This window comes from Saccopteryx bilineata, chromosome 4, assembly GCF_036850765.1.
Source record: "Saccopteryx bilineata isolate mSacBil1 chromosome 4, mSacBil1_pri_phased_curated, whole genome shotgun sequence".
Taxonomy (NCBI): domain Eukaryota; kingdom Metazoa; phylum Chordata; class Mammalia; order Chiroptera; family Emballonuridae; genus Saccopteryx; species Saccopteryx bilineata.
Genome location: NC_089493.1, coordinates 70,738,814 through 70,766,339, shown reverse-complemented (window position 1 = coordinate 70,766,339; position 27,526 = coordinate 70,738,814). Strand labels below are relative to the sequence as shown.

At 38.3% G+C, this 27,526-nt stretch overlaps 1 long non-coding RNA gene across 2 annotated transcripts; it reads left to right on the top strand.

Moving 5' to 3' along the window:
• The first annotated feature begins 620 nt into the window (after positions 1–620).
• LOC136336249 (uncharacterized) lies at positions 621–25,216 on the top strand. Of its 2 annotated transcripts, none has more exons than XR_010731400.1 (3): positions 621–730; positions 13,639–13,737; positions 24,946–25,216. It is a non-coding gene; the product is annotated as an uncharacterized lncRNA (long non-coding RNA). The 2 variants fall into 2 exon arrangements; XR_010731401.1 differs by lacking the exon at positions 24,946–25,216 and adding an exon at positions 23,438–23,573.
• Positions 25,217–27,526: the final 2,310 nt, after the last annotated feature.

Sequence of the window (27,526 nt, the reverse complement as noted above, 5' to 3'; positions counted from 1 at the left end):
TTAAAAATATCCATCTATTTATCTATATATTTTAAACCAATAAATAGATAAGCAACCCCATTGAATTCCAAGGATATATCATATCTAATAAAGACAAAGGGGCAAGGTTTCTGAAACCTCGAAGGAGATATTCAGGAGGATTGGCAATGCCAAACACACAGGAGAAGAAAAGTCCTTAAAACTGCAGTATGGAGCATCAGTCCATGTGTGGGAAGTCTGGTTGATTAAAAGTTGCCACCTGTTCACAAGAAAATGCTTTGGGTAAGGCTCAACCTTATACTGCTACAGAAAGTCACTACCTTTTTCATCTCAGTGTCATTTATTTTGATATCTAAAGTGAGTCTATGAACTTTTTGGAAGTGGGAAGTCAGAGGGGCCTCTGCAGCTTAGAGACGTCCATCCCCTTTTGGTCTAATCACTGCCTGATTGCTGGGAGTTCCATGTTGTCACTGAGGGGAGCGGCTGCTACTCTGAGTCAGTTCTGGATTTGGCCAATCACCCCATTTCATGAGGTTGTATACTGTTCTGTCATTGTTTGATTTTTGTTCTAGTCTTGAAGGATTTGCCAATGACTGTAATGCAGCTGAGAAACAGGTACAGTGCCACTTTTCTGTCTGTTACAGAAAGAATCTCAGCAAGTCCCGACAGCTCCCATCCAGAAGAAGATCCAAGTGGTAGCGCTGTCTCTGATCGGCTGCTTAATCCCAGTCCTGCAGGCCCATAGGAAATGGTGAGAATAAAAAGAATAGCTTTTTATGATGTTTGGGTGGCTATGGAGACTGTTGGGCAGATAAAATATATTATGCTTATTTTGTTAAAGATGGCGCTGCCCACGTGGAAGCCTGACGCCCAGGTGATATTAATGTGTGTTGGGGGTGGGCTGCGGGCAGGCAGGATCCTTGTAGTCTGGGGCTTGGTTTTAAGAATAAGCCTTTCCCACCCTTTTTGATGTGGGGTGGTGCAATCCCATCATGCCTCAGATAAGTGACTTTGCATTAGAGACTTTCCTATTTTGTATTTGAATTAAAGGTTTTGATTTCTGCACTCTAAAGTGGGGCAGATCAGGAGCTTGCTCTCTCTCTCTGTTCCTGAGATTAGCATTAGAGGAGAGAGCAGAGAGGAGAACAGAGAAAGGCCACGTGGAGGAGGCCAGGAGAAGAGCCAAGATGGCGGAGTGTTGAAGGAGAAGCCAGTTTGTGCAAAGTTTGTTCAGAGAGAAGGGGATGGGGAACAGAGGTGAATAAGCTGGTGAGCTAGAAACCTTTGATTCTAGGAAACTCGGATAAGTCAGTAGCTTTGTGAGCACTGAATGAGTGGGTTTTGGAGCCCAGTGTGTGTTTTTATTGCCCGCTGGGTGCAAGCTAGGATTAAAGATGATGGCCCACTAATTCTTGGCTCCATTGTTTCATTACCATCTGTCCGAATCTAATGCAAACCTGCATGGGCCAGGCGGCTATGATGTTGGCCGTGAATATTGGCTTCACAGAGACTCATTTGAAGCCTGCACATAAAATACAAGGACAGGGCTGCCTCCCCAACCCCCCCCCCCCCAGACAAATATTGTTCCTAGAGCCTGGGAAAACATATGCAAAAGAATTTCCGCCTGACCAGGCAGTGTCACAATGGATAGAGCAGCAGTCTATGATGCTGAGAACCCAGGGTTGAAGCCTAAAGGTTGCCTGCTTGAGCTAGGGCTCACCAGCTAGAGCATGGGGTTGCCAGCTTGAGCATGGGATCATAGACATGACCTCAAGGTCACTGGCTTGAGTCCAAGGTTGCTGGCCTGAGCAAGGGGTTCCTCGCCTTGCTGGAGCTCCATGGTCAAGGCATATATAGAAAAGCAGTCAATGAACAACTAAAAGTCCACAAAGAAGAATTGATGCTTCCTGTCTCTCTCCCTTCCAGCCTGTCTGTTCCTATCTTTCTCTTTCTCTTGCACATGCACATGCGCTCACTAAAAAAAAAAAAAAAAAAAAAAAAAAAAATTTCAAGGACACTACTTGTCCAATTTTTCCCCTTGCCTTGCAATTTTTTTTCTTCTTTCAGTTAAAAAATTGATTCATTGGCTTTATTTCCCAGAAAATACTTCTTCTTCCTACAGTACCCACCCTTTGGCAGGAGGGATAATTGATGTAGACAGATGAATCTGAAAGAAATATTTGTTTACCACACTCAATTCCCATTCCCTTATTTAGGTTAAAGACTGAAGAGTAAGAATATAAGGAGCTCATTTGTAGAGGCCCTAAATAGGACCATAGAACAGAAACGGAGTTCAGTGCCCTGAGGCAAAAGCCACAGTGACTTTACTGACAAAAGTCCTGAACGCAGTACTGTGCTGAAAACAGCAAAATAGGGATAGAATTAGCAATTTTTGTAACATTTGAGCTACTCCCTTGCCCTTTTATCTGCTCTAAAGAAGTTTCCTTTCCTGACTTCTTCATTCTCTTCTCTGCTTCCTGACTTCCTCATTCTTGTCCCTGTTTCTATTTGTGTGTATAAATAAATACCCGTAAGGACTGGGGGTTGAGACCATCTCATGACACCTGTATAGAGGATTGTGAGGTAATCTCCCCTATGTCCCCCAGTGAAATCCATGTAGTCTCCAAGTAGTCATTGTCTCCACCACACTCATTCCCTTCACTTTTTTTTTTTGGTATTTTTCCAAAGTTAGAAGCAGGGAGGCAGTCAGACGGACTCTCGCATGCACCCCACTGGGATCCACCTGGCATGCTCACCAGGGGGTGATGCTCTACCCATCTGGGGTGTCTTGCTGTTGAGCAGGAGCTAGTCTAGCACCTGAGGCGGAGGTGGAGCCGTCCTCAGTGCCAGGGGCCAACCCTGCTCCAATGGAGTCCTGGCTGTGGGAGGGGAAGAGAGAGACAGAGAGAAATGAAAGGGGGAAGGGTGGAGAAGCAGATGAGTGCTTCTCCTGTGTGCCCTGACTGGGAATCAAACCCAGGACTTTCACATGCTGGGCAGACGCTCTACCTCTGAGCCAACTGGCCAGGGCCACTCCCTTCACTTTTTATTTTACTCTTTTTTTGTTCTGTGTATGTTTTTATCTTTGCATGAGACAAACTTGGATGCCCAACAACCCCCCATTAATTCACTAGCTCCCTGACCTCAGAGACTGTATTCTATATCTCATCATGTGCTCTCTTGCTAATCAATACACACCATGGGTATGTGTATGGCCAGGGGCTGCCATCATGGTCATTCACATGTAGGTTCTCACAGAATTTAGGCAGACGATAAAGAAATGGCAGAGTCAGAGGATGGTGGGTCATTCTATTTATTTGTGTCTCACCAAGATAAACAAGCCACAAGAGAAGCCAAGGGAAAAGCAGAAAACCTGTTTTTCCCATAGAGAACAGGGGATCAGGAAGGCCCCTGCAATGCTGATAGCAGGAACTGAGAGAGAGTGAGAGCCCTGGTCTGCCTCATTTTATAGTGTAGAAAATTAAAGCCTTTAAGTCAATATACAAATAAGGAAATCTCTGATACAAAGCCACTTATCTGAGGCATAAATGGGATTCCTCATAAGAGTGCACCACCTCCCATCATGCAACAGTCAAGGGTGTGGGGAAAAGCTTAGTTTTGAGAAGACCTTAGTACAGTATTAGAAAGGAGGGAAAGGCTTAGTCTTAAAACTAAGCCCTAGGCTATTATGACTTTGGCAGCTTACAGCCTGTCTCCCACACTCAAAGCAAGCAAACATATACATCATAGTTACAAACTTATTTGACCAACAGTATGCAATATTATGAAGACCCAGGCCTTTAGTAGAACCTGGCATGGCAGTGAAATTCAAAGACACTGTTGAGATCCATATCAACAATACAGTAGGAGGAGTATTGTGGTGGAGTGTGGCTCTAAAACTGAGGGAGTGACTGGGTTCCAGCAACAAATGCATTAGTATGTCATCTCCACTATCAAGGTACCCAGTGATAGATGATCCTCAGCCTCTAAGAGAAAGGAATTTTTAAAAATTAACTTGAAGATAGCTTCTTCTCCATTGGTTATAGAGTTCTGGTTTTTTAAATGCCCAGAGTCTGTTTGTTGATCAGTTCTTTGGCTAATGCTGCCTTCACACTCTGATTCATCTTTCTCCCAATCCATCCCCTTCTCCACCCCCATCTCACATCGCATTTCAAAAGGTTAATTCCTGGCTCTGATCACTGGCAGGCCTCACTCTTATTAAGCATGGTTCTCATTTCCTTTATTTTTATAAGCTGGTAAACATCCAGGTTTCCTCCTAAGACTGCAGCGTTCAATGCAAAAACAAGCCATTTAAAGTCTGCTTCTTTGGGTTGTAAACCATTCCTGCCCACTAACCAGATGGAACCAGGAGTTGGCAACAGGCCCCCAACCCAACTTGGCAGGGCTGGTGAGAGAAACTGAAAGCAAAGATGTCTTTATAAAAGATAAGAGTCATCTGATTGGCTATATCAGTGTCTGGGAAATTCTATATCAAATACATTTCTTCCACTGGCCTCAAACATTGTCGTGTTCTACTGGTCAGCAAAGGGAAGTAATAGTCTTCATATATGGGGAGTGATAAGAAATAGAGGAAGACTACGTACTCTGGGGTTTGCAGTCTTCAGTTTGAAAATGTGGAAAACTCCATAACTGCTATTGCTATCTGTAACCTGAGCTAGTTTCTCAACCTCTTGACCCTTCTTGTCTTTTTCAATGAAATGCAAATTATGATAAAGTCATCCTTATTGGGTTGTTATGAAGATTAAATAAAATAATGAATTGAAAAACATATAATGGTCTTAGTCTTGGGCAAAGAACATAAAGAGGACTCAACAAATGTTAAATGTGAGATAAAATTATCTTTCCATTAGCATTCACTTAGCTCACTTATACCTGTTCATGTGTCCAGACACAGGAAAAAGTATGTAGACTCAGACACTGATCGTTCTGGGGCTCTGGAGTTCTTTGTTTCAACTGCAGCCTGTTGAGAATTGTTGAAGAGTGGAATAATGGCTGCAAAGAAGAACTTCGAATCATAACAACACAGGCATATCTGAGTAGTGAATTGACTCTACAAAATCTTAATAAGCCATTTCATAGCTTGTGCTCCATTGCACATTCACATATGCTTTGCACCTATTCCCATCTGAGCTTTGCACCTCTCTAGAATGGGCCAGATTTTATTCTGGAATAATGAAGGTGTAGGGGCCTCTGGAAAGTGGCTTTAGGGTAGATGATGGTAGCAGAATATATTCTATGCCACTGTCCCACCACACATACACACACATGCACATACACATGCACACACACACACACGCACACACACACGGGATTTACCATGGAGATGTAAATGTTGACTCTGTATTTATCAAACTCTCTGGATTTTAATCCCAGTGTCATTTTCTCCAAGACCCTTTTAGTGATGGGCTTTTGGGAAATTCTTGTTTTTACCTTTATACTTCTTTCAAATATTTTACATTTCCTACCGTGAGCACATATTATTTTTATAGTCTGGAAAAACTCATTAGTTTTTATTAGTCTCTCTTCTTAATGTCCTCATACTTACCTGGGTATCTGCAAGGGGAACTTTGCTGGATTCTCTGGTTAAATATGGTGTCTAATGACTAGAAGTTTGGTAAAAGTGTGACTATATTTGTATATATGTGCATGAGTGTGTGCCTACATTTGTGAAGTTACTCATCTTAACTCAGGTTTTGCTCTGTTCTGTTTTTGAAGTTTTATTTCTATTTATTTATTTTTATTTTAGCAAAAATGAGAAAGACATACAGGAAGGGAGAGAGATGAGAAGCATCAACTCATAGTTGCAGTACCTATGTGCCTTGACTGGGGGTTCCAGCTGAGCCAGTGATCCCTTGCTCAATCCAGTGGCCTTAGGTTCAAGCCATCAAACTTTGGGCTCAAGCCAGTGACCATGGGATCATGTCTATGATCCCATACTCAAGCTGGAGACCCTGCACTCATCTGGTGAGCCTGTGCTCAAATGGATGAGTCCAGGCTCAAGCTGGCAACCTCGGTATTTTAAATCTGGGTCCTCAGTGTTCTAGGCTGATGCTTTATCCACTGCACCACTGCCTGGTAAAGCTGTTTTTGAAATGTTAAAATAAAATATCAAAATATGAAAATAACGCACTCCCAAGAATGAACAAATACTATGATTTACCATATTTCCCCATGTATAAAACCGCCCTTTTTCAAAAAATTTGAGGTCTAAAAACTGGTGCTTCTTATACAGAAGTTGTAGATATTTTACTTGCATTCCTCTCTTTTTCACATGAATGAGGAGTTGTAGGAATTTTATGATGAATAAAACTTGAGTTCAATAACTTTATGTAATACTTTTTTTTTTCAAATTTCCAGCCCCCAAATTAAGGTGCATCTTATACATGGGGATATATGGCAGTTATTTTTGCTGCAGCTATTTTATTTATACAAATAAAATATTAAAAATAAAATTTATGTTCTCCTGTTCCTCTTTCTTCAAGATTCATCCTCTTATCTCCTCTCCAAGGGTAGTTATTATTATGAATCTTGAGGGTACCATTTTAGTTCACATTTTTGTATTTTAACTGCATGTTTATGCTTCATGAGGAGTAGATAGTATTGCTTTCTGTGCTTTGAAGAGTTTGTGGATTCTTTCAGACTTTATTATTTTGTAGCTTGCTTATTTTAACTCAAATTATATTTTTTAGCTTACTGGTGCCCAATAAAAATATAATATGAGACACATATATAATTTTAAATTTTCTAATAGCCACATCAAAAAAAGCAAAAAGAAAAGTAAAATAATAATAGTATGTATATTATTTAACCCAATACATCAAAAATATTATTCTAATATGTATTTTTGTTATATTTCAAGTGGTCAATAGCTTTATGTGGCAAGCAGCTACCATGTTAGAGAACACAGTTCTAGATCTATGTATTTATATTAATATACATCCACTCAATTGTTGTAGAGTCTCTCTCTCTCTCTCTCTCTCTCTCTCTCTCTCAATAGATTCTTCCCTATTGCAAATGTTCTACTGAACATTTTTGTGTGTGTCTTCTGCTACACATGTTGAAGAGTTTTCTCTTAGTGAATACCATAAGTGGAATTTCCAGTTCACAGGAATGAGCACCTCACTATAGTAGTGTTGCCAAATTGCTCTCCATATGGTTGTACCAATTTATATTCTTAATTCTTAACAACAGAGCCTGAAAATGCTTGCTTCTCACATCTTCACCACAGACTACCAGGGTGGAATCCCACATCTATTTGTTAATTGAGAGAACTTGCCAAACTATTAACTCTGTTTCCATTTATTTCCATTGATTAATTTTTTTAGAGGGAGAGAAAAAGACAGAGAGAGAAACATTGATTTTGTTGTTCCATATGTTTATGCATTTATTGATTGGTTATTGTATGTGCTTGACCTTGGCGCATGGGGTTGACACTCTGACTGAGCTACTCAATCAGGGATTAACTCTGTTTCCTTATCTGTGAAATTAGGCTAATAAAAATGGTACCTACTTTATGTTGTTAGTATTAGGTGAGTTAATACAGGGAAAGAAAATTCTTAGAATCATGCTTAGAAAATGGTGATTCCTCAATAAATGTCAGTTATTATTATTGTTATCATTATCTCATTTGTTCTTTATAACTGTCCAGTGGAATAAGCAGGATAGGCACTATTAATATCAAGGTAGGAGATTGGATAAAACCCAATCCAGGTCTGAGATTTATTAAATATTAAATACCATCACTACAGAGAGATCATTTCAACCAATCTTCCTTTTGCTCTAAAGGAGAAAAATCTTGGGTGCTATAAGATTTTTTTCTAACTTCTCCAAATTGGCTAAAATATTAGCATCTAGAAATAAGTCTTTTCTTACCCTTAGATATTACTATTGTGTAAATCCTTTCCTTTTTCAAGAAAAGTTGGAGGAAACATAATCCTGGCCATGACAAAATGACAAAGTTCATGGGAAATACCATAGATGTATAATCTCATTTAATTAGAGCAGAATTAAAAATTTCTCTTTTACATCTTAATATTCAGTTAGTATTTCAATTCTGCCTGCCACCACAGCCACCAGTACCACTCACCATGACACCATCAACATGATTACCCACTCTCTTTCAGTTGTGTTAGGTCTGCACTCTGGAATAGTTGATGCTAATTAGTACTGACTGTGCCTCCATAATGCCTAGTGCTAATACATTAGAGCTTAGTGCTTAGAAGAGATATTCAAACCTAGGCAGATAAGGCAGACACTAGGCTAAAAATTACCCTATTTTTATTTATTGTGTGTATATTTTTTCTTAACTTTTTGGACATATCTACTATGGTTGCTTTCAAGTCCCTGTGTGCAACTTCTATCACCTGGATCCCCTCAGGGTCAGGTTCTATTGAATGTTTCTTTCCTTGAGTATGTTTTTATGGGTATTTTTGTGCATCTAGTTATTTTTAATTAGCAACTGAACATTATCAGTTATACAATATAACATCCTTGGGTTCTCTTATGTTTTTCTGAAGAGTAATTCTTATTTTAGGTTTACCTGGATTCGAACTTTTAACTCTGTCGCGTTTTTTTTTTTAAAGGTTTTTTTTTTAATTTTTTTTATTTATTCATTTTTAGAGAGGAGAGAGACAGAGAGGGAGAGAGAGGAGAGAGAGACAGAGAGAGAGAAGGGGGGAGGAGCTGGAAGCATCAACTCCCATATGTGCCTTGACCAGGCAAGCCCAGGGTTTCGAACCGGCGACCTCAGCATTTCCAGGTTGACGCTTTATCCACTGTGCCACCACAGGTCAGGCCGAGTTACTATTTATTTTCAAAGCCTCTTGGGATCTCACCTAGTCATGTATAGTTTAGAAATTTTCTAAGGTTCTAAGCAATTTTATAAGTGTATGTTGGAGATTCTCTTCTTGAGCAGCTCTCTTCCTTCCTGGATTATCCCTCTAACTTTCTATTCTTTCTGCCATAAACTGTGTCTGATACCTCAAACTAGTAAGATGGTGGCTTCTGCTGTTACAGCTGTGTAGACAAGAATCTATCAATCTCCCAGTGTCACTCATGAAATTCTTTCAAAGATAGACTTTTGTCTAGTTTTAATTTTGGTCATTCACCAGTATCTTAATATAATTTAAAAATATATATTGTCCAAATTTTATAATTGCTAGTTGAGGAAGAGTTAGTAGTCCAACTGAGACTCCACTATTAATGAAGATGCAACATCTGTTACATGTCTTTTCATCTACAATGACTCCACCTGCCCCCATGCTGTTTATTCACTGAAGAAATTGGATATGAATTGAAAATGAGTGAAGACATTTATAGTATTCTGTTTTCTGAAAATTTTTGAACTTTTTATTAATAAAAATTTTAAAACAGAAAGATTATTTCATGAATAGTGATGTATACTTTCTATTACTTGACAAAAGGAGCATAATGTTTTGTTGGATAGCTGTGAGACACATTCTCGTGCCTGTCACACTCTATAACAGCAAGGACTGTGCTCTGCTCCTCTGTTTCCAGTGTTTTTCACAATATCTGACAAACAGAAGATGTCATACTTGTGTGATGAATAAATTAATAAACAAAAGAATAACAAATCTTGCCCAAGATTGCATGGGTGGAAGAGAAAATTTGGAAACCAGCTTCTCCAATTCTAGATATTTAGTGCTACTACTGCTTTTTGGCTATGCTTACTGTACCATCTTTTAGAGAGCAAACTAAGAAAAATAAATTAATTGTGTACCCTTGAGTGGACCTCAGAGACATATTGACACCTGGTCTGCCACATATTCTTCAAATGCCCTATCTTTAACACCATTTTTTTTCTTGACCCTGACAAAAAGAACAGAGTTTACCCTCACCATGTATAAGAAAAAACGTTAATCATAGTCTTTCCCGCCAAATATATTAAATGTATACAGTGTAAATTTTTTTTCTCCAGAGTGATAGTAAAGTGGAGGATAAAAAAAGAAGCCAATGCTCCTCCTGAAAGATTAAAAGTGGTAAATTTATCCTTTCAGTAAATGTCATATAAAGATGAACAATGCATTCATGTTACCACTGTCTGACATGATAATCAATAAAGCCTGGAATACCTCTATAAATGAGTTGTTGAAGGTTATCACAAAGGATGAACATCTACCTTGACCGTCTTACATGATAATCAATAAAGCCTGGAATACCTCTATAAATGAGTTGTTGAAGGTTATCACAAAGGATGAACATCTACCTTGACCGTCTTACAAAAATGCTCAAAATAGAAGAGGCATTTTAAAACAAGCCTTCGTGCATGCAAGGCAGGCAAAATAATAGAAACCACATACAAATTATTTTTAAATGTTATACTTTGAAGCTGATAGCTTGAGATCAAAGACAGTGGTGAATTGCTTATCTAAAATATCTTCTCAGAAATTTGCATGGCAAAAGTAAACAATTTTGCTCTAAGCCTTAATCAGTTTCCCTAAAATCAAAACAAGATAGCACTAGTTGTCCATATTTGGGTCCAATGTAGTAAGTAAGTGGCCCATAAGAGAACTTGCTAGTGACCTGTATGATGAAAAAAGAAAATCATTTCTGTAAATACATCTCTGTTTTGAAACCCTGCGGCCTTTATTTCATGGACTTGGAGCCCAGAGAAAGGAATACCTCTGTGATTAGCCTGGGATCTTTGAGTTGTTTTGACTCAAGTATTAAGAAGGCTACAGTGATTGGAGACAAGTGAGAAGAAATCCAAAGTGGGGAGAGATGGTTAGTCACAAAAGAAGAGGTGGAATTTGCAATGGGTAGATCCCCATGATTTGCATGGGTGAAAATTAGACAAGTTGGAGAGGAGATATGAGAGAAAGGAGTACAGCAGCCTAGTGATGACAGAGGATTCAAGTGGAGTCAAGGGTAAATGTTAATTTTGCTTAATCCTAATGCTGTTGTTCCTTATCTTGGTTTAATACACAAATTCCCTGAGCTCCACCTTCAATTTACTAAATCAGAAGCTATAAAAGAATGGAAGAATGGGGGTTGGAAACTCTTTTTTTAAGATGAGTAAATGATCCACATGCTCATCCATGTTTGCCTGGCTGGCTCAATTTAAATTCCAGGTCTCCAGTTACTAGAAATCTAATGTCTGCAAATGCTATTACAAGTATTAATATGCACTTATATTTGTCCACCTGAGTTATTGCTCCTTGAGCATACTGCTTTTATTGTTTTCAGTTATTTTTTGGAGATTTGACTTCACAATGTTATATTCCTTTATCTTCCATATGTGGTGGCAAAGAGAAAGTCTGGAGACAGACCGGGAGATACCACACAGGTATTTCAAAAGCATGATAAAGTGGAATAAACATGATTGCCAAGCCAAAGAAAATGAAACTAACCCAGATTTTAACAGTTTCATTGAGAGGTAATTGAAATACAAATGAGTCCTGGCACTAATCCCATTCATAACAGCTCCACCCTCATGAAATAATTACCTTCCAAAGGCCCCATCATATTGAGGATTAGGACTTTAGCCTAAGAATTTTGGAAGGACACAACTATTTAGTCTATAGCATACAAATAGACCTTCATGTTGTTGCCTCACTTGAAGGGCTTTTTTATTACTGTATTTAGAAGATATTTAAAATCTTCCCACCTATTCCGATTCTAGATCAAGTCCTTTTTCCTCTTTTAAGCTTTCCCAACCCTTTTACCATCTTTGTGATCTTCTATATTGTCAGTATCCCTCATTTTTCACTAAATAATTTAAGTTAGTCATAGAAGTATCCTAGCCCTGAACTGGACCATACTCTCCTTAATGAAAAGAATTGTTTCTTGTTATGTTTTAAAATTACTACCTTGCTTGGCCCTGGCTAGCTGGCTCAGTGGTAGAGCGTCGGCCTGGTGTGCAGAAGTCCCGGGTTCGATTCCTGGCCAGGGCACACAGGAGAAGCGCCCATCTGCTTCTCCCCCCCTCCCCCCCTCCTTCCTCTCTGTCTCTCTCTTTCCCCTCCCGCAGCCAAGGCTCCATTGGAGCAAAGATGGCCCGGGCGCTGGGGATGGCTCCTTGGCCTCTGCCCCAGGCCCTAGAGTGGCTCTGGTCGTGGCAGAGCGACGCCCCCTGGTGGGCAGAGTGTCGCCCCCTGGTGGGCGTGCCGGGTGGATCCCGGTCGGGTGCATGTGGGAGTCTGTCTGACTGTCCCCGTTTCCAGCTTCAGAAAAATACAAAAAAAAAAAAAGATTTAAAATTACTACCTTGCATTTATTAAACTATCCATAAAGGTTTACTGAAAGAATGGATGGATGGATAGACAATCAGGCTGTCTCCACTGTCAGACTGCTGCCTATATAATATTGGGTAGGAAAAGAATTTGATAAGCCTAATACTCTGTAAAACCATGACTCTAGTGTATATACATTGAGCAATTTCCTGAAATCCAAAAAAAAAAAATGATAATAAAGGGAAAGAGAGAGTGATAGGAGGAGAGAGAGAGAGGGAGAGAGGAAGGAAGTAGGCAAGCTACTGATAATACATATAGAATCTCTTTCTGGATTACAATTATGAATGCTACTTCAGCCTTTCTAGAGTGTCTTATCTATGTCTGTTATATTAAGAACTATCCTTCACCTACCTAGGCTCCCCACTGTGTGGAAAAGGGGCTAAATGGATGCATGTGGGAGACTGCCTCTCCCTGCATTTGGACAGGAATGTTAGGAGGCTTTCCTGCCTCTTACACTCCCCTCTTGCCACATACGTATCATGGTCCAAGGTACTTTGAACAATCTCACAAGAACCAGAGACTGGTATCCAACATGCATTTTATTGATTATTAAAAGTGGAGTTAAGTGCCAATCTTCAGAGAAATTGGCCCTCCTGCCCTCCACTGCTCTCTCTTCAGGATGGAGAGAACATATTACTGTGTCTCTCAAGCCTCCCTGCCAATCTGCTGCTGTTGAAACCTCTTTCCCCCATCTGTATTTGATCTGCAACATATCTTGTTGCTTACTTCTGGTAAAATGTTTTAAAGCTTAGATATTTGTTTTTTAGTGGCTCTTCTGTAAGTCCATTAATTCTTCCTCTAAAGGTACTATCTTTCCTATTACTTTAACTTATGCAGAATTTGTTGCTGGATTGAATTTTCACCACTAAAAGTTTGTACTGTTTTTCTTTTCCAATTTAACCACAGGCTGTCAGCTGCTCAATGGGTTTAATATTCTTTGACTAGCCATAAAACCATCCAAATCAATCCATTCCATAAAATTAGAATTCTTCACAGCCCTGGCCAGTCAGTGAGTTGGCACCATCTTGGCCTTTTTAAAATTTTCTGTTGCCCCAGAGTTTACAAAGAATGTCATCAGTTTAGCTTAACCCTACATTGGAGGTATCTAAAAATAGTTGTAATAAATCTGATGAAGATTAACATATTTTCAAGGTTTAAAATGTTCTACATGTCTCAGAAATGTTTCTTAATTCTCGAGTTGAGACCCATGGTTATTGACAGTTAAGATTCAACCAATAGAGTCAGAAAAAAATAAAGAAGAGAGGAGGTGAGTAGTGGCTAAAGTGTGCTGAAGATGTGTGTAAAACAAAACAGAATTAGTGGAAAACCAAAGAGAGTGAAAAATAACTTCAGCTGTGAAACTATTGATCCTTATCTTCCTTTTCAGATCCTTGGAAGAAAACTGCATTGTGGTCCATGTTGCTCTGGGCACCTCTAGGCATTCTTTTCTTAAAGATGTACACATGTGACCTTCTCTTGGAATATTGTAAGTCACCTAGTAAATGCCCTTTAATTCCTCTCCATGTTATTGTCCTGTTGAATCCTCCCTCCCCTTTGCATCTGTTTCACTAACCCTTCAGTTTCTCACTGTAGAATTTCTCAGAGTGATGTGTCTCTGCATCTGTCCAGGAGGTGATTTTTTTTTTAAACTGTCTCAACCATAAAAGGATTTTCTAAGAAGCTTTATCTCAAGATTATTCACTTGCATGAGCTTTGTCCAAAACTCTGTATCTAATTTCGCATTCATATTATTTTTCTTAAAAGTGCTCCTCTAAATCATATAAGATTCAGATCCCATAAAATCCCTACCTATGCCGCAGGCCTCCACTCACCCGTGGACCATCTTTTACTCATTAGTTCATTTGAAATCAAAACCAGTAAAAGAAGCACCAAACTTACTTTCTCTTTAAGTTTCTCCATCAAACAGAATTTTTCAAGACTTCCTTTGAAGTCATCTTTTCTTCCTGTGTTCTTCCTGTGCTTAATGTGCCATTATGTTTTTTGAATTAATTTTAATTTATTGTGTTAACATGGATTCAAGTGTCCCACTCAATATAACACCCTTACCACACCACCCTGTGTCCCCCATTACACCCCCTTTGCCCCCTCCCCCTAACTCCCTCCCCTAATCCTCCTAGGATTTGCTGTCCTATTATCTGTATCTATGTGTAATGTATATATAATTTCACTAATCCCTTCACCTTCTCTGATGCCATCCCCTCATCTACCTTCCCTGACAGCTGTCCCTCTGCTTCCTGTGACCCTGTCTCTGCCTCTATTCCATTCCTCAGTTCACTTTGTTCATTAGATTCCACATATAAGTGAGATCATATGATATTTGTCTTTCTCTGCCTGGCTTATTTCACTTAGCATAATACTCTCCAGGTTCATCCATGCCATCATTGCAAAAGGTAAGATTTTCTTCTTTTTCATGGCCACGTATTATTTCATTGTGTATATGTACCACAGCTTTTTAATCCACTGGTCCCCTGATGGATACTTGGGCTGTTTCCAGATCTTGGCTATTGTAAACAATGCTGCAATAAACATTAAGGTGCATATCTTCTTTTGAATCAGTGTTTTGGGATTCTTAGGATATATTCCTAAAAGTTGGATAGCTGGGTCAAAAGGCAGTTCCATTTTTAATTTTCTGAGGAAACATCATACTGTTCTCCACAGTGACTGCACAAGTCTGTGTTTCCACCAGTAGTGCAGGAGGGTTCCCCTTTCTCCACACCCCCTCCAGCATTTATTGTGTATTGATTTGTTAATGAGCGCCATTCTGAAAGGTGTGAGGTGATACCTCATTGTGATTTTAACTTGAATTGCTTTGATGATTAGTGACATTGAACACTTTTTCATATGCCTATTAGCCATCTTCATGTCCTCTTTGGAGAAGTGTCTATTCAGTTCTTTTGCCTATTTTTTAATTGGATTGCTTACCTCCCTAGTGTTGAGTTTTAGAAGGTCTTTATACATTTTGGTTATTAACCCCTTATCAGACATATTGGTAAATATGTTCTCCTATTGTCTGGGTTGTCTTTTTATTTTGTTTATGGTGTCTTTAGCTGTGAAAAAGCTTTTTAGTTTGATATAGTCCCACTTGTTTATCTTGTTCTTTATTTCACTTGCCCGTGAAGATAAATCAGCAAAAATATTGCTACAAGAGATATCAGAAAGTTTACTATCTATATTTTCTTCCAAATGTTTATGGTTTCATGACTTATATTTAAGTTTTTTATATATATTGAGTTTATTTTTGTGAATGGTGTAAGTTGGTGGTCTAGTTTCATTTTTTTGCATATACCTGTCCAATATTCTCAATACCATTTACTAAAGAGACTATCTTTACTCTATTTTCTGCTTTTACTTCCTTTGTCAAATATCAATTGACCATAAAGGTGTGAGTTTATTTCTAAATTCTCTGTTCTGTTTTATTGATCTGTATGCCTGTTCTTATGCTAGTACCAAGCTGTTGAGATTACAATGGTTTTGTAGTATAACTTGATATCAGAAAGTATGATTATCTCCCACTTTATTCTTTATTTTCAAGATTGCTGCACCTATTCGTGTTCTTTTTTTTTTGGTTCCGTATATATTTTAGAAATATTTGTTCTATATCTTTGAAGTATGTCATTGGTATTTTAATAAGAATTACATTGAATTTATAGATTGCTTTGGGTAATATAGACATTTTAATGATGTTTATTCTTCCTATGTATGAATGGTATATGCTTCCACTTCTTTGCATCTCTCTTGATTTCTTTTTTCAATGTCTTATAATTTTCTGAGTATAGGTCTTTTACCTCCTTGGTTAAATTTACTCCTAGGTACTTTATTTCTTGTTATTGCAGTAGTGAAGGGGATTGTTTTCTTAGTTTCCCTTTTAGACTGTTTATTGATGGTATATAAAAATGCCACTTTTTTCTGAATATTAATTTTATACCCTTGCCGAATTTATTTATCTGGTCTAGCCATTTTTTTACTGAGACTTTAGGGTTTTCTATGTATAGTACCATGTCATCAACAAATAATGATAGTTTTACTTCTTTTTTTCCAATTTGGATGCCTTTTATTTTTTTCTTATTGTCTGATTGCTGTGGTTAGGACTTCCAGAACTATGTTGACTAAGAGTCAAAACTCTTAGAGTTATCACTAGGGGTGATAGGGGCACCCCTGCCTTGTTCCTGACCTTAAGAGGATTGCTCTTAATTATTGCCCATAGAGTATGATGTTGATTTTGGGTTTGTCATACATGGCCTTTATCATGTTGAGGTATGTTCCCTGTATTCCCACTTTGCTGAGAGTTTTGATCATAAATTTATGCTAGATTTTATCAAATGTTTTTTTCTGCATCTATTGATATAATCGTGTGATTTTTATCCTTCCTTTTGTTTACATAATAAATCCCATTTATTCATTTGCAAATGTTATACCAGCTTTACCTCCCCAGAATGAATCCTACTGGATCATGATGTATGGTTTTCTTAACATGTTGCTGGATTCACTTTACTAATATTTTGTTGAGAATTTTAGCATCTATGTTCATCAGGAATATTGTCCTATAGTTTTCTTTCTTTGTTGTGTCTTTATCTGGTTTTGGAATGAAGATCATGCTTGCTTCATAAAAGGAGCTTAAAAGTCTTCCCTCCTCTTGAATTTTTTGAAATAGCTTGAGAAAGATAGGTGTTAGTTCTTCTTTGAATGTTTAATGAAATTTGCCTGTGAAGCCATCCAGTCTAGGACTTTCGTTTGCTGGGAGTTTTTAGGTAACTGTTTCAATTTCATTTGTTGTAATCAGTCTGTTTAGGTTTTCTGATTCTTTCAGATTGAGTTTTTGAAGATTGTATGTTTCTAAAAATATCTATTTCACCTACGTTGTCCAATTTTTTGGCATATAGATCTTGATAATATTTTCTAACAATCTTTTGTATTTCTGTGGTGTAAGTTGTTACTTCTCCACTTTCATTTCTAATTTTATTTATTTGAGTCCTCTCTCTTTTTTTCTTGGTGAGTCTGGTTAGAGGTTTTTCAATCTTGTTTACCTTTTCAAAGAACCATCTCTTGGTTTCACTGATCTTTTGTATTGTTTTTCAGCCCCTATGTCATTTATTTCTGCTATGATCTTAATATTTTTTTCCTTCTACTTCCTCTAGGCTTTATGTGTTGTTCTTTTTCTAGTTCTTTTAGGTGCAGGGCTAAGTTTTTTATTTTCACTTTTTCTTGCTTCTTAAGATATGCCTGTAATTGTAATACAATGAACTTCCTTCTCAAGACTGCTTTTGCTGTGACCCATAGATTTTGAGTTGTTGTGTACTCATTTTCATTTGTTTCAAGAAAATTTTTTATTTCTTTTTTGACCTCATTGTTAACCCATTTATTATTTAATAGCATGCTATTTAGCCTCCAAGTGTTTGAATATTTTTCTGTTTTTCTATTGTAGTTGATTTCTAGTTTCATGCTATTGTGATCAGAGAAGATGCTTATATGATTTCAGTCTTCTTAAATTTATTAAGACTTGTTTTATGTCCTAACATGTGGTCTATCCTAGAGAATGTACCATGAGAACTTGAAAAGAATGTATATATTCTGCTACTTTGGGGTGAAAGGTTCTAAAGATATCAATTAAATCTAGTTGATCTAGTGTGTCATTTAAGGCCATTGTTTCTTTGTTAATTTTCTATCTGGATGATCTATCCATTAATGTTAGTGAAGTATTAAAATCCCCTACTATTATAATAATGCTGTCAATCTCACCCTTTATGTCCATCAAAGTCTGCTTTATATATTTAAGTGCTCCTATATTAGGTGCATAGATATTTACAATGGTTATATCCTTCTGTTGAATTGCTTCCTTTATCATTATGTAGTGACTTTCTTTATCCCTTACTATAGCTTTGTTTTAAAGGCTATTCTGTCAATTGCAAGTATTGCTACCTCAGCTTTTTAAAAAAATTTCCATTTACATGAAAATTTTTTTCATCCCTTCACTTTTAGTCTATGTGTATCTATTGTTCTGAGGTGGGTCTCTTGTAGACAGCATATGTAGGTGTCCTGTTTTCTTACCCACACAGCTATCCTATGTCTTTTGATTGGAACACTTAACCATTTACATTTAAGGCTATTATTGATATGTACCTATCTATTGCCATTTTATTTTTTAAATCTACAATTCTCTTTCTATCTATTTCTTTTTTTCTCCTTTGCTCTTTTTTACAGTAGGCCCCTTAACATTTCTTGTGGTATTGGTTTGGTTGTAAGAATTTCTTTTGTCTATTTTTTGCCTGAGAAGCTTTTTTTTCTCCTTCAATTTTAAACAATAGCCTTGCTAGATTTAGTAGTCTTGGTTGTAGGTTCTTATTTTGCATCACTTTAAATATTTCTTGCCAATTCCTTCTGACCTCAAATGTTTCTGTTTAGATATTGGATGTCATCCTTATGGGGGCTCCTCTGTAGGTAATTAACTGCTTTTCTCTTGCAGCTTTTAGTATTTCTTTGTCTCTTAACTTTGGAATTTTAGTTATGATGTGTCTTGATGTAGGCCTCATTGGGTTCCTTTTTAATGGGACTCTCTGTGCTTCTTGAACTTGTGTGACATTTCCTTCATCAATTTAAGAAATTTTTTAGCTATGACTTCTTGAAACAGGTCCTCTATCCCTTGTTTGTTCTCTTCTTCAGGAACCCTTATGATGCAGATATTGTTTCTCTTCATATTGTCACCGAGGTCTCTTAGAATTTTCTCAGTCTTTTTGAGCCTTTTTTCATTTTGTGTAGGAGACTGTAAGCTGGCAAAGCCCTCGTAGTTCAAGATCTAGCCAAAGGTTAAGCTCTTCCCCACAAATCTACATTGGCTATGAAGCTGAGTATTTCTACTCATCTCATCCCTCCACCTCACTTGCTTGATTAAGTTGCTAAAGGCAGTTTTCTTTTTACCCATTGTTTTTTGAAGTTGAGATGTTATGCTTGGTGGAGGGATTCCTGCACTTGGGAGATTTCTTAATGAAGCACAGGAGAATTCCTGATGTAGCTAAGAGATATGACTTTGTATTTAAGTTTTCTTTTGTTTTGTAAAATAACTCTGTTTTGCAATATAAAATAAAGCTTTTTGAGAATGCAGGCAGCTCTTGTAGGAAAAGCCTGCAGAGAGAACTCCTGGTTTCATCCTTCTTTCTCTGTGTCATTTTTTTTCTTGATCCTCCACTGTTCCTACTCGAGACTTGCAAAATTATTTACTGCACTGGTTCGTGACTGTTTTACTGCTCTGCTTCTGGGCTTTTGTTTATTTTGTCTTCTAAACTGCTGAATCAATCCTCTGCTTTATCCAGCCTGTTCTTGATTCCTTTTAGTACAGTCTTTATTTCTGATATTGTATTTGTCATTTCTGACTGGTTCTTTTTTATGATTTCAATGTCCTTTTTGATGCTTGCTATCTCTTTACTTAGGTGCTCATTCTGTCCATCCATTGTTGCTCTAAGGTCCTTGAGCATCCTAAAAATCATTATTTTAAACTCTGCATCTGGTAATTTGGTTACTTCCATTTCACTTAGTTTTCTTCTGGGGCATTTCTCTTGTTGATTCATTTGGGTCACATTTCTTTGTCTATCCATTTTGTCTGCATATTAGGTAGCACTGTTGGACTTTGAAATTTTTGTGGGTCTTTATGAGGAAGATGGGCTCAGTGGTACTGACCTCTAGGCCACCTGTTTTCCTTGATCTAGGAATGCTTCTTGAGGGTACTATTTTTCCCTCCTGTTGTATGTGAGTATTGAATGTAGTTGGTCCTTTTATGGTATGGTTATTCCTTCAGGCTGGCTGGCTCTAAGGGTCAACTTTGATCATGTGTATTACACACTGTGCAATATCTGTCCTGTTGGGCATATTTCTTCTCTACAGTGTCTGATGTCTGATAGATTTCCTCTTTGGATATGCTGCTTGTGTAGCTAGCTGAGTCTAGGGTTGGTGCTGTCTGCCACCCACTACCAGTTGTATTGGTTCTGGATTTTTTTGAGTTGGCATCATCTGTTGCTTATAACCTGCTGTGGGATACCTGTCTGCAGCTAATGCTCTTTTCACTGTTTGTTTCTGCATTTTTTGTGCTTGGGTAGTGTGAGAGGGGCTAACCTGTGTATAAGGATCAGTTTCCTCTGCTTAGAGATGACTTCAGCTCCATAAAAAACCAAACTCCATAAGATTTGCATCCAGTTTTCAGTTGCTCCACCTCCTCTTGCCGCTGCTTGGTTTTCCCACAGAGTCTTCTGTAGAAAGACTATATTGTAGGCTCATATTGGCCTTATCCATCCAACCCCTCTACAGCTTGCAAGCTTGTTGGGTTAGGGTACTGAGGTTGAAAATACAATGTTAGGGGTCTCTTGGTCAGGAGCTCAGTATGGGGAATGTGGCCCTTACTCCAGAGCCTAATCCCTCAGCTACTGCTGGATACTCAAATTTTATTTCTCCCCAAGGTGAGCAGCAAGTTCAGATCAAATGGGGTCAACAGTCCCATTTGCAGAAGTTCTTATAGTTGGTGAGACCCTGTTCTCAGGAAGAAAGACTGAGAGAGTCCTCTCCTGGGGCTGACTGTGCCCCTCCAGAAAGTAGTTAAGCCCCTTGACCAGATCCAACAGCAGGGCAGGATATTCAGCACCCAGACTGGCTGACTGTGAAACTCCACCTTATCCAAAGCACATGAGCCACTATGTCGGTGCTGATCATAAAGAGTGGAATTCGCCTCAGCTGGGCCAAGTGTGAGGAGCCTTTCCTTAGGATACCCCTCTAGCTAGGGTTGTTAGGTCCTGAACTGATGCTCTTTGCAGCTGGCCACTGGATGTGCCAGCCCTAGCCCTCCCTGGCAAGAACCTTGTGCAGACCAGTGGGAAACACTGCCCATGACTGGCCCTAAGCAACCTTCTTGGAGCTACAAGCAATTCAGAGTTTGTGGCTGCCTCTGCTGGGCCAAGGTGCTCATGGAAATACCAAGCTGTACACTTAGGCTGGCTTTTATGCAAACTAGGCCTGGGGAAGGTCCGTTTAAAAGGCCAAGTTTCCCTGAGTCCTGCTTCCTGCAGCCTCTGTCTGCTTGTTGGGCTCTGCCACTGAAAAAACCTCTGGTAGAGTCTAGAGACTGTGGAAATTCAGGGATTAGGAAGGGAAGTGGGTGTAACTCCACCCCTTGGTCCCAAGTGTCAGTCTGTCCAGACTTTTTCACAGACCTCAGTAGAGTGTAGCCCTAAGAGTCTGATGGGTGTGGCCTCTGAGACCCAGAGGTGTGGTCTACCTGCACTCCAGTTTCTACTGAGTCTCCTATAAGGTGAAATTACCAGTCTTAGACTCAGGAGTGTGTGGTGGAAAGCTCTGGCCTCAACACCAGAAAACTTGTCACTGACATGACCCCTGCTTCCTGGCTTCTCAGAACCACCCTATCTCCATGACTGGGGCAGGAAAGACCCCTGAGGGTGGAGCAGTTGCTTTTCCCCAGGATGATGCTGCTCAGAGGGAACTGCTCCACCCAAGAAAGATGGCTACTGCAGTACCTGTATTAGAGAATGATTCAGCACAGGGGTTCTGGTGGCCATCCCCCACATTGTCTCTCCCCGAGCCTCCAAATTTACACTCTCCTCATGCAACTCTAGTCCTCTCAGCTCTATTTCCACTGGAGCCCTGGGTAAGTGGCTGTAAACAAGATTTTCTGTGCTGGCCCCTTAAGACTGAGTCTGCATCTCTGATAGCTCTGTCTCTTTCTTGCAGACAGAAACCCAGCTCTTTTCACCTCCAAATGCTGTGTGGGTGCCTCTTCTAGGCTCTGGGGCTCTAGGTTGGGAGCCTGACCTGGAGTTGTGGACCCTCCCCTGTCAGGGTGAACCTCCCCGCAGTGAGAGTCCCTCTGAACCCCCAGCCACCACTGGCTTCTGGGAGCCACCTTTTCGCATCTCCACCCTTCCTACCAGTCTCGGTGTGGCTTCTTCTGTGATCCATGGTTATAGACTCCTCTTTGTTTAGTTCAGGAGTAGTCAACCTTTTTATACCTACCGCCCACTTTTGTATCTCTGTTAGTAGTAAAATTTTCTAACTGCCCACCAGTTCCACAGTAATGGTGATTTATAAAGTAAGGAAGTTACTTTACTTTAGAAAATTTATAAAGCAGAGTTACAGCAAGTTAAAGCATACAATAATAATTTCTTACCAAGTACTTTATGTCGGATTTTCATTAAGTTTGACAGAATAAATCTTTATAAAACAACTTACTTTAGTTAAATCTATCTTTTTATTTATACTTTGGTTGCTCCACTACCACCCACCATGAAAGCTGGAACGCCCACTATTGGGTGGTAGAGACCAGGTTGACTACCACTGGTTTAGTCCAAAGTTGGTTTTTCAAGATGATTGTTCTTAAATTAAGTTATAATCCAATTTGGTCCTGGGAGGTGACAGTTGAAATGTCTGCTTACCCTGTCACCATCTTAGAATCTCTCATCATGCTTTTTTATCAATTGAAAAAAATTCTAGTTCCCAAACTAAAAACTTCCAGCTTCTCCATATCACTTTCTCATTATTTCAAAGTGGAGGTTGAAATCCAGCTGGGGGACAGCTTTCAGCCTTTCACATGTTTCAGGAGACCTCCAGTCTCCAAAAGGAAGAGTTCAGGAGATGCATGTTTTTGTAGCCCCTCAAAGGCTGGAAACTTTCTGCAATGTGTCATTTCCTTTTCCATTCTTTTGGACTGGGGTTTCAAAGTCTGTGGGATTAACAATGAGTTCATAATTTATGTTCAGTCTTTCTGCCCAGGAGAGAAGGCCCTACATGCATAATTTTGTGATGACCTTTGCCAATGTTTGCTCACAAAGTGAGGCTTCAGAAACCTAAATGAGTGAAACCTGGGAAGAAAACTAGAATAATGGGGCAAGGAGTCTTGACCTCCCAACTCCACCACTACTAACTACCTATACTTTGGTAATAAGAGGGCCTGAGCCAAGGGTGAAATTTATAGCTCCCTGAGTAAGATGCTCTGGGGGTAGAGTAGGGAGACAAGTGAAAGGACAAAGTCCTCAGAGTTGTGTTTTGCCCCTTTCATCTGAGCTATTTGACTTGTCTCTTTAGCTAGAAAAACTTGTAAAATTTGATTCCCATCTAATCCTCCCCATCTTAGAGCTTTTATTTGATTTTCTGCTTTTCACTCTGTTTTGTTGTAGGAACTTTGAATACAACCACACAAGAGTCAGGATTAGGAGCACAGATCCTGGAATTATATATCATATCTGACTTATAACCCTTGTTCTGGCCTTGAGTCGACCTTATTAAGCTTCAGTTTCTTTGTGGATGGAATGGGGCCAGAATTATGCTTTTGTTAGAACCTAAATGAAATGTCTATAAAGCCCTTCACGTTCAATAAATATAGCTATTATTGCCATGATTATTTTCCAAGAGTCTTCTAAACAAAGTGAATCATCAGGTGTTTGATAGGTAAGAGTCAAGTAATACAACACCAGAAGTATTGAAAGACATGCCTATTGCTCAGTCACTCTGTCCTTTTCCTAGAATACTAGGCAGGGCCTGAGAGCTGGAAACAGAGAAGGAAACACACAGAAGATGTAGTATGTTGAAAGAATATGAATCCTTATGAGCCAGAGTGGCTCATAAATAGAGTTTAATTTGCTGATGGTCATCAGAGGAGGATCCTGAATGTATACTGAGCACCTTCCTCCAACTCCAGAAGACTTTCTTTCTGCTCATGAGTTTGATGAATCTCAGAGTCTGAGGAGGGCAACAGACAAAACTGAACTTTAAAGAATAAGCTCTTATCTATTGACAGAACAGTCTTGGTTAACTGGTTAAATCAGATAAAATACATCCTTGTTTAAACAAGTAGGTCAATGACACTTTAAAAGTAGAGATTATTAGTCTAGTTCATCAGAAAAAAAATTGTGAAGCTGATTTGTAAATACAATTTAAGTGCCACAAAGTATTGTGTCTAGAAGACAATTTAAACACAATCTAGTTCAATCCTGTTTGATGTAACTCAAATTCAGAAAGGTCAAATAACTTACTCATAGTCACAATACAAGTCTGACCAGATAGCCAAGGTGGAATTAACTGTGATCAACAAACAATTAACTTAGCTTTAAACATTTTATTAACTCAAACTTGATTAGTCAGATTGGCTTAAAAATGTATGTATGAATTTAAAAATGCCCATAAGTAAGTGGAAATAAAAATAAAAGGATTTGGTTCATATTTATAACTGCCTTTTCTTTTCTAAAGGATTATGTTTTAAAGACTGACTGATTCACAAACTATAAACTTTTAAAGAAGGTTTTTTTCTCATCGAGTTTTTCTTTAAACATAGGAAATTAACATGATAGAATACAAATTATTAATGCCTTAGTAGTCCCAGACTTCCTCTCCTCTGTTCATCTAAAAGCAGCCAACACCTCTTCAACCCACCTCTAAACAATTTCTAAAGAGAAAGGACTCTCAGAGAGCATGTCAATCTAACAAAGAAAAAAAATTGAGGGTAGGTAGAGGAGGAAGAAAAAGAGGGAGAAAAACCTGTTAGTGGCTTGGGTTGAGGAGGACAAATTTTTATCAGGGAATTTGAAAAATAAGTTTTAAACTATATACAATATATTTCAGTATCCTCCAATATTCTCCAATAGAATTTCTAATTACTTTTTGCTCTTAAATTGTGCTTCCTCCACAGGGCACTGCTGTAAAACCAAACCTCCCCTGGACACCCTTTACCTGAGCCTCTAGGTTTATAAAGGTTACAAGCAGTGGTTTACTGGAACCAACTTGTACTCATAAGAACAAGTTCTGTGCAACTCTTCTGAATTCCATTCAGTGGCTACATTGATACCTTATAATTGTCCATGGTAGGAGTATTTGAGATTGGTAAACACTACAAATCAGGGCTTGCTTTTCTAGAGAGCTAGTTTACCAGCACACCATTAGATAAAAAAACACATGGTAAAAAAATCCTCCTCCTAATTTTCATGTTCAGATTTTGTTATTTAATCATGACAGCTGTGTCCTCCTTTAGACCCTTTCCACTTAAAATAAATGCTTCTAAAAATAAAGCATTGGGAACTGAAAGAAAAGTAATGGAAATCTAACTTCTCAGTTCTCTCAATTAATAACCCAGTGTATATTTGAGTTAACTCAGCGTGTTAGAATGTGGCACTAACATAGCCAAAAAGTCACTGTATCAATACTAACAGTCCGATATTCTTTATTCAAAGAAGAAAACTAGCCTTTGTTACAAGGTCACACCTTATACACTAGAACACTAGTAGCTGTCTATGACCACATGTACAAGTGACATCAAGGCAAAGAGGTTGAGGAAATGGGTATAGTTTTCTCTCAAACTCATTCCCCATTGATAAAATAACAGTGTGTGCTATAGCAATAAATGAATACTGTCACATTAGCACATTTTCTATCTTTTGAATATTTAAATTTATTATTAACATTATAGCACTCTCCTAGGAGACTTGGCACCTATAAAGCATTTTTAAAAACAACTTATCTTCTTTTTCTCATAAATATCTTTGAAAATAATAAATTAATATACCCTCTATCTAGAAAAATGTGTGCAACAAGTCTGCACCCAATTCCTGTTAACTCCAGTTTAAGAATTCTGCTTGTAGATAAGGTCTCTATTCTCAAATTACCTGCAATCTCCTTGGGAAACTTTTTTGAGAATTTCTGTCTGAAATTTCCTTAAGAATCCATAATACTTTTTGGGCATAATCTTAGTTGTCTCATCTTTGTCTTCTTGGACAGACTAAAATTAAAAAAAAAAAAGCAAAAATCATTTGACATAAAAGTTGATAAACAAATTGGACAATGAAACTGGAAATTACCTTGTTTTGACCAATAGAGCAAAAATGTAGAGTATCATAGAGTCCTTTTACTTTATGACTCATAAACACACTCCATAGGCAGCTCCAAAAGGAAATTTCTAGAAAAGACCTGAGCAATGTAGCATCATCAGAATAAGTGTGTATCCCTGTTCGATTAGCTATTATTAGCAAGACAGGTAATAGCAAATGTTGGAGAGGCTGGGGAGAAAAAGGAACCCTCATACACTGTTGGTGGGAATGTAAAGTAGTACAACCATTATGGAAGAAAGTATGGTGGTTCCTCACAAAACTGAAAATAGAACTACCTTATGACCCAGCAATCCCTCTACTAGGTATATACCCCAAAAACTCAGAAACATTGATACGTAAAGACACATGCAGCCCCATGTTTATTGCAGCATTGTTCACAGTGGCCAGGACATGGAAACAACCAAAAATCCCGTCAATAGATGACTGGATAAAGAAGATGTGACACATATACACTATGGAATACTACTCAGCCATAAGAAATGATGACATTGGAACATTTACAGCAAAATGGTGGGATCTTGATAACATGATACGAAGCGAAATAAGTAAATCAGAAAAAACCAGGAACTGCATTATTCCATACGTAGGTGGGACATAAAAGTGAAACTAAGAGACATTGATAAGAGTGTGGTGGTTACGGGGGGGAGGGGGAAATGGGTGAGGGAAAGGGGGAGGGGGAGGGGCACAAAGAAAACAAGATAGAAGGTGACAGAGGACAATCTGACTTTGGGTGATGGGTATGCAACATAATTGAACGACAAGATAACCTGGACTTGTTATCTTTGAATATATGTATCCTGATTTATTGATGTCACCCCATTAAAAAAATAAAATTATTATAAAAAAAAGAATAAGTGTGTATTTTCTGTTTATTCATATAAAAATACAGGGCAGTTGATAAGAGAAATTACTCATTTGGATGTATAAATTCTTAATTACACAACTTTTGTTGAAAGGAGTCAGTCTATTACCATGTTTCCTATTAAAATAGTACATACCAAATTTTATCATGTAGCAGGTACTATATAGTATGTTAAATGCTTTCCATGCTTTTGTTTAAGCTTCATAGGATATATATTATTGCTGTCTTTAATTTATAAGTGAGAAAACTCTGGCTTAGAGTGATTAAGTAGGAACCTAAAATTTGAAATATGAATCTTCCTGACTCTAAATCCTATGTTCTTAACTACTATTTTAAGAGCGCTCCCCCCATCCACACATGAAAATTATATACCATCTTTAGTAGAAAGGCCACTAGAAGGAATAGGTGAGAATTTAAATAGAAGTTCAGAAGAAGCAGCTAATTGAGTGGGCTCTGATACAAGAGAATTGCATGGAGAAGGCAAAACTTTAGCTCAGCAGGATTCAGATAAAGGAAAGAAGTGGCAG